Source organism: Prunus persica, chromosome G7 (assembly GCF_000346465.2).
Source record: "Prunus persica cultivar Lovell chromosome G7, Prunus_persica_NCBIv2, whole genome shotgun sequence".
NCBI classification, from domain to species: Eukaryota; Viridiplantae; Streptophyta; class Magnoliopsida; order Rosales; family Rosaceae; genus Prunus; species Prunus persica.
In genome coordinates this window covers 8,261,892-8,269,143 of record NC_034015.1, presented here as the reverse complement: position 1 = coordinate 8,269,143, position 7,252 = coordinate 8,261,892, and the positions used below count along the sequence as shown (strand labels likewise).

Below are 7,252 nucleotides of genomic sequence, written 5' to 3'. Positions count from 1 at the left end.
TACCTTATTGTTTCTATGGTGCCTTGAAATTCAAACTTACTCATGCTCTCGTTTTCTTTTCTCTATGTCCCAGGTTGGTTTCACCTTCTATCCTCTACTATTGTGCTGCATTCTCTCTTAACCCCTTTATTCCCTTCAAATATTCCTTCTTTTCTCTCTGCACGCATCCCTTTCTGCTTTCCATGTGATGAATTTTCTTTTGTTTCCATTCCTCATCTTTATTATTTTATAAATAAAAAAATGCACTTGTCTGAATTATTTTTCTTTCTCATTCCTCTTTACAACATTGTCTATTTCTCTTTATCCTACCTAGAGGGTGATTCCTAGGTAGCATTATGTTTCTCAGGTGCCTAGAGTTCTTTCCTACGTATATTTGATTTGTATGTCAGCCCGTCATTTTATTCCTTCCTTCCATGAGCCCATGCTCTCCTTCACTTGCTGCCTTTCAATGGGCGTTATGTTTACTTTGTTTCTCTCATGCCGCTATTGCAACTCTGGAGATTGGAGTTCTTCTTTTTTGTTCCCCTTACTAGACTACTACAGACGACTGCTACTGCCATCTCCATCACCATACAGTTTCTTCATTCAAATCTTGCTATGCTGTGCGCGCTCAATTTGCGGGGGAGTGTTATGGAGTTATAATAGTATTTCAGTTATAATAGTTAATCCTACTAATGATAAGAAATAGTCAGTTGTCAGTTACGTTGTTATTAGGCCATAACTCCATATTTATATTTGTGATAATGACTTGTTGTAACTGTAGATTATTCTCTACAGACTTTATATATATTGTATAATGATCATATGAATAATATAATGGAAAATCAATTTCTTCAGAAGGAAACCCAGCTGCAACTGAGAATCCCCCAATAGGGAAGAAGTTTAGCCCTCGGGGAAAAAAGAAAGCAGACATGTGCGTTATTGAGGGATGGTAAGTTGTTAGACATCTTATGCATCAATTTTTTTCCTTTCAAACATCATTGTAAAAATTTCTTAAATTTTAGAAAAGCAGGAGATCTGCAACCTAACTCATAAGTCATCAATGGGGTCTAACTCAGTGGGAAAGAGCCTTGACTTGCAGACTAATGGTCTCAAGTTCTAACCTTATAACCCCTTGGTAGTGTGTGTGTGTGTGTGTGTGTGTGTGTGTGAGCAACTCCCTCCCTTTTGTAGTTTAGCCTATCGATTGTATTTTAAAAAAATAATAATAAATAAAAAAAACTCGCAAGCAAAAATCCAATAGAATCACTGCAGAAATTAGTGGACTTAATACCTAAAACCCAAATTACTGCATCCCCGAGCACTATGGATCTCCTCATAGTGGAACCTATTCGTCCTATACTTGTACCATTCAAAACTGCCTACTTTTTTCCCTAGTCCTGTCAATTGATGCTAATCATTTTGTTTCTTTTGTGATATCTATTGGTGCAGCCTCTTAGCCTTATGCTGCTGTTGGCTTTGTGAGGAATGCTTCTGAATTTACCATAAGCACGACTACCATAATAGCTTCCTAGCTTACTCTTTTATCTTTGTTTAGCTTGGGGCGGTTGGCTGACTTATTATTTTTCCCTGTGTATCCACATATTGTAATAATATACCATCATATTTTCCTTTTCCGCTCAGTCTTCTTATTTTTCCCTGCGTCTGTCTATTCTCCTTATACGTAAGTACATTATACAAGTTACATCAACGCAACAAGAACATTTGACATACACCCCATTTTTCTGAATGGGTTAAACATATTTTCTACACAATATTTGCTCACTATTACTCAGGGTAAAAAGATGTACTTTGGCACTTCCCAATTTTTCAAACAAGCAATTTATATCGAGCAAGCCCCAGGAAAGAGATGTTTCCAATGCACATCGAGGCCTGAGAATCAAAGTCAATATATTTGAGATCGAAGGCTGTGTCCAAAAGGCTTTTCCTTTTTACCATTATCAATAAAATTAATAATACACTACATCGTATCTCATGATTCCTCTTAAATTTACAGTTATATTCTTAGGTCTAAAGATGCTCAAGGCAGATTTGACGGAATTTTTTTTTTATTGGAGCTAAAATGCATTCAAATTTAGTGATAAGCCATATTAATCAATAACTAACCACTGAAGGATGATTCTCAAATGGTGTCCGATAATGGCAACAGCTTTTCCAGCTTGTTATTTGAAAGGATCCTGCTTGGGTCCAACTCCTTTCGTGCTTTATTGTATGCATCAACTGGAAAACCCTTTCTTAGCCTGGTCTGGAGAGAGGCAAGCTCTTCTTTGTCCTTTGGAACCTGTGCACGATACGCATGTCTAAATAAAATGCACAACAGTGATAATATAACATGTTTTATTCAGCCATTTTACAAAAGATAAATTGGTAGAATTCCTCAAAGAGGCAGCATGATCAGCTACAAAACAACTTTAATCTGGACACATTACAATAGGTGTTGCCTAAGAAAAAAATTTGTTGTTGAGATTGCAAGTGAATGCAAACCCTGTAAAAAATTAAGTTTGCTAAGATGTTGGAAATTTAGCAAGAGTTTGAGGGTATTGAAAACAATAAATTCACTCTTCAGGATTCCATAATATCATGGTGGTAACATCATTTTAGAAAGATTCTACGAAGACAATCATCTAAGATGACATTTAATACCTCAATCTTTGCCCAGTGTTCATAAGCGGAATACTTATCCCACAACTGTACTTGGGTCAGACGCCTGTAGTGGAAAAACTCTTCTGTAATTTCCTTTCTTTGGCGGGCATTCATTGTAGGAAGGTACATGATTATACCAACCTGATATAAAATTTAAAACAGATTTTACACATGAGCATTGTAGTTGGTAACAGCATTTGATAAGAGAGTTAACTAATTCCACATACATGTAACGTAGCAGAGATATGTAATATTTTGGCCAGGGTGAGTATCCAATTAAGATACGGCCCCAAATAATACTAATATGATCATTGTATGTTACTACACTTAGAATTTTTTGTCACATTTAAATAATTTTAAAAAAAAACATTTTTTCTCAATTGTCCAACGCAAAATTAAGTATTTACTTTTAGTAGTTGAAAAAATCTAAAAGTACCATTGGGCGATTCAATTCCTATTAAAATTGGGTGCCCATTCTGAATTTATAATTTGTATATAGTGTTGACAGTACTGTACCACATCGTGGAAGTAAAGCCTCGCAGAGTAGTACTAAGATACATGATGCCCTGGGCGTCTACACATTGTCAACTGTTGTTGGGTTGGATGTAAGATACATGATACTAAACAAGTTAAATAGGTGTACAAAATTACAAGATACTATAGTACCTCATTTTTTTCATTCTTTGGAGTTTTTTTTTTTTTTTTTTTTTTGTCGTGGACTTCTCGTTCATCCTATGTATTTTCTGTCACTTTACTCACAAAGTTTGGTTCCTATAAAAACAAATACATGTGAAGTATGTTGAATTCTCATAAAGGTGTTAAATGGTGACCTATTTCAAGTGGGTTGTATCAGGTCATATCATTAACAAGATCCATTTATTACAAGGGTCAATGGGTTCTGGATGAAATCTGTTTATTAACAGGCTACACAGGTAGAGATGTGTTACCTATTTAATAAATATGTCATGTTCACGCTAGAACCTATGCCAGAAACACCAGCAATAAGCACAAACATCCTCCGTATGTTCAATGTAAAGGGAACATACTTTTACACTAAACCCCAGAAGCCTTGTACCACCAATTCATTTATCATGCTTAATCAAGGTAAAATTAAAAAAAACCTTAACCCTAAAATTGTCTTGTATGCATGGTCAACAAGTGATTAACGTTTTTATACCACTGACACCTTTCTAATTCAAGATATGCATAAGGAATTGACCCAAGAGATATAAAGAACAATGCGAAGAAACATTGGTTCATGAAATTACCCACGAAAATATATCATCGTCTTTTGTACTTGAAGCTGGACTCATGGGGCTCTTAGTGCATGCTGTCCAGCGCTGCTCTATTGGAGCAGGTGCTGGTACCTCGTTCTTCTCTATGAGCTGCTTTACATCTTCTATGTATTCAAGGTCTTTCAAGCTTGGTTTGGAAAGGGTTCCAACTGGAAAACAAGTTTCTGAAACCCACTGTTTGACCACCACAATCAAAGCCCAGGATTTCATCACTCCATCCCACTCTGTATCCCTCTGACTTCCTCCAGAATTCAGCCTCAGCTTGATTAACTTTTACAACATGATCTTTGTCAACATGCAGTTTATCTCTCAACTCTGTAAATGACAGCTCATTTATGTCCACGTCATTCTTAACTGGATCTACACTTCAAATAAAATGTGTAAATGGTTAGCTGCAACGAACAGATATCAACACAATAGCAATATGGGAGTTTTTGAGTATATGAAGCAAAAAAGAACAGATAATAGAGGAAGAACAATGGAGGACCAGTAATCCGTTTTATGCTAACACAACACCAAAGACAACTCTAGGAGTTTGCAATCCATGCCCACCAACCTGCATACAACATTCCAGTTGGGATTTCACAACCTGGCTTGACCTTGGTTAAACCAACCCCAACCAAGCTTGCCCAAGCTTACAAGAGTATAAGCGTATGCATCTATATTAAGTGCTAATGAGTATTGTCTTAACAGTATATAAACAGAGTTCCAATTTCCAGCAGTAAGAAATCTAGAATATCAAAGCCACTGAACATTGAAACAGAGAAATGAAAGAAAAAGAGCAGTCATTTAAGACCATGTTGCAAAAAGTTTTTGTTTCCCATTTCACCACATAGCTCTAGCAGTTCTTTGATGCCTTTACTTTATTGCACTTGCACAGGTCCTCTAAGCCAAGAGAATATGACAAATAAAGAAAATGATAAATGATAAAAGGGAATAAGAGACATTCAGCCTGTACAGCTTATTGTCCTTCAGCTCAAACAGGAGAAAATCTCTTGCTAGATTATATGGTTGACATGACCAGGAAACAATTTTACCTGAACTTCTAGAGGCATTCCTTGTAGAGATCTCAGACGTGCTGTATGGCTTCGTCGCTGCTATATTTGGGCTTGAACTTTGGGGGACCTTTCCATTTTGATACAGGTTACACGTCACAACCACAACAGTGTCGCTATATGGAATATAAAGGTACTTCCCATGTTTATTCTCAGATAGTAATTTCCTGTGAAACAAACAGATCATGTATCATTCATTTACTGATTCCAAATCGCGCTATAATACTAATGGTGCATATGCGCACAGTGAGTCAAAATACGAGAGAGAGAGAGAGAGAGAGAGAGAGAGAGAGAGAGAGAGAGAGAATTCGTTAAAAATAAGCAAAAACAGGACATACAGAGTGAGAGAAGAATTCGTTATAAATAAGAAAAAACAGTACATAGAGCTTACCCTTATTAATCAATGACTTCTGAGATTTAAGAACCACATGTACATGTTGATGCATCAGTGATCGACAATTTTTTTGTTTCACTGGAAAGTGTTCCTATCACTAGCTGAAATGATCCCTCTTTTATAATGTTGTATTGTTAGCAGCTGTGAAGTAAGACTAAAATTTTCAAAATTTGAGCTTTTTCTAACTTACCTTTTTTGTGAGTGGTTTTTATTGTAGTTTCTCTTTTTTCTTCAAAAAAAAAATCACTAGATGAAATTCAATGAAGGGTTTGCATTACAAGCCACCAAATCTCAGCACTCAATGGAAGTGTTTTCACCATCCCTTAAAACATTGTAAAATCCTAGCTCCAAACCAAACAATGGTTGCCTCACATTCAATAGTTTTCATCTTTCCAAAAACTTGTTGCAATTTGCAACTTGCAAGCAACACTCATGCATTTTGTACTTACTATCTGAATGAAAGATAAACCAATAAATCTAACAATGAAAGGAATAAATAATTACTTTTGATTTTTCTTGATCTCTTCCATGTTTGAAATAGAAGTGTGCTCTACAAGCTCCTGTCTCTCAACGCACTGGATGGTGACTTCAGCAACCACTCCAAGGCCACCAAGGCCACACTGGGCTAAATAAAACAGCTCTGGATCTTTCTCTTTAGAGATTTCTATTGTTCCCTTAGCAGGAGTGACCAGCTTCATACTGATCACCTGTTCATCCATCGGAGGCAATTTTGGACCAGTACCATGTGCACCAACCTACACGCATATGAACATGAGGCAAAGAGAAAGATCATATTAGCAAAAATCAAAATGTGATAAGGCCAGTCAATTGGAAAGAGTTAAACCAAAACCCACATCAAACTTAACAAAAAAACAAACCAACCTGCAAAATGCCACCAATCTGCTGCTCCCTAATGGAGGCAAAGTTCTGCAGAGTAAGGCCATGTTCCTTGATCCCATCCACCAATTCCTGCACCCTTATCCCAGTTTGCACTCTCACCCTCTTCTTTTCCTTATCCACCTCCAAAACCTTATCCATCAGCGCCAAATTGACCATTCCAGCCCTGGACAATCCAATCCCTTCGGCGACAACCCGGACCCGACAGGCCGAATCCGGGTTTTCTTCTCATGGGCATCCTTGACAACCTTTTCCAGCACCTCAAGGGTCTCAGGCTGGTGGAAAACCCGGGTCTGGACCTCGTGGGCCCCGCTCCAGTGGAGACTGTGTGGAGCTCCTCGGGCAGAGGAGCATAGCGGAAAATCAGGGCTTTTTTGTGCTTGGCGTTTTCAGGGAAAGGGAAGGAGTAGTAGGTGGCTGCAGCGAAGAACAAGACGAGGGCTGTGTAGCCCAAGTACTTGCGGAGCTCAGAGGCTGATGAAGATGCTGATGGCGATGAAAGACTGGAACACGTGCTGGGCTTAATGGGTTCAGTGGGTTTTTGGGGATGGCACTTTATAGTCAAAGATAATGTTGTAAGGAGTTTTTAGCAAATTTTGGTTTATTTTTCTGATTTTTTAAATTAATTTGGATTAACTTCACTTTAGTCCCTGGAGGTTTAGTGTCAGTATCGAAATGGGTCTCAAGGTTTGAGTTTGATCAATTTCGTACCCAACATTTCGAAATATTACCAATTTACACCAGCCGTTACATTGACCGTCAAAGTCAGACGTTAAATGCTGACGTGGCAGTCGTGGGACCCACATCATAACCAAATAGCTGTTAGAAAGCGACGTCACGATGGGCAATTTCGGAAGAAAAAAATCGAAGGAAACGAAGAGTTGGCACGCGTTCCAAGGAAGAGTTCGATTACCTGAGTTGGAAAAATTGAACCAACTCAGTTTCTGAGTTGTGTTCGTACTGAGACA

The 7,252-nt window shown here is 37.8% G+C and overlaps 1 long non-coding RNA gene and 1 pseudogene across 1 annotated transcript; one reads left to right on the top strand and one right to left on the bottom strand.

Annotated features, from left to right (window-relative positions):
* LOC109950231 lies at positions 16 to 1,622 on the top strand. Its single transcript, XR_002272508.1, has 2 exons — positions 16 to 931; positions 1,432 to 1,622. It is a non-coding gene; the product is annotated as an uncharacterized LOC109950231 (long non-coding RNA).
* On the bottom strand, positions 1,909 to 6,880 carry LOC18770517 (annotated as a pseudogene).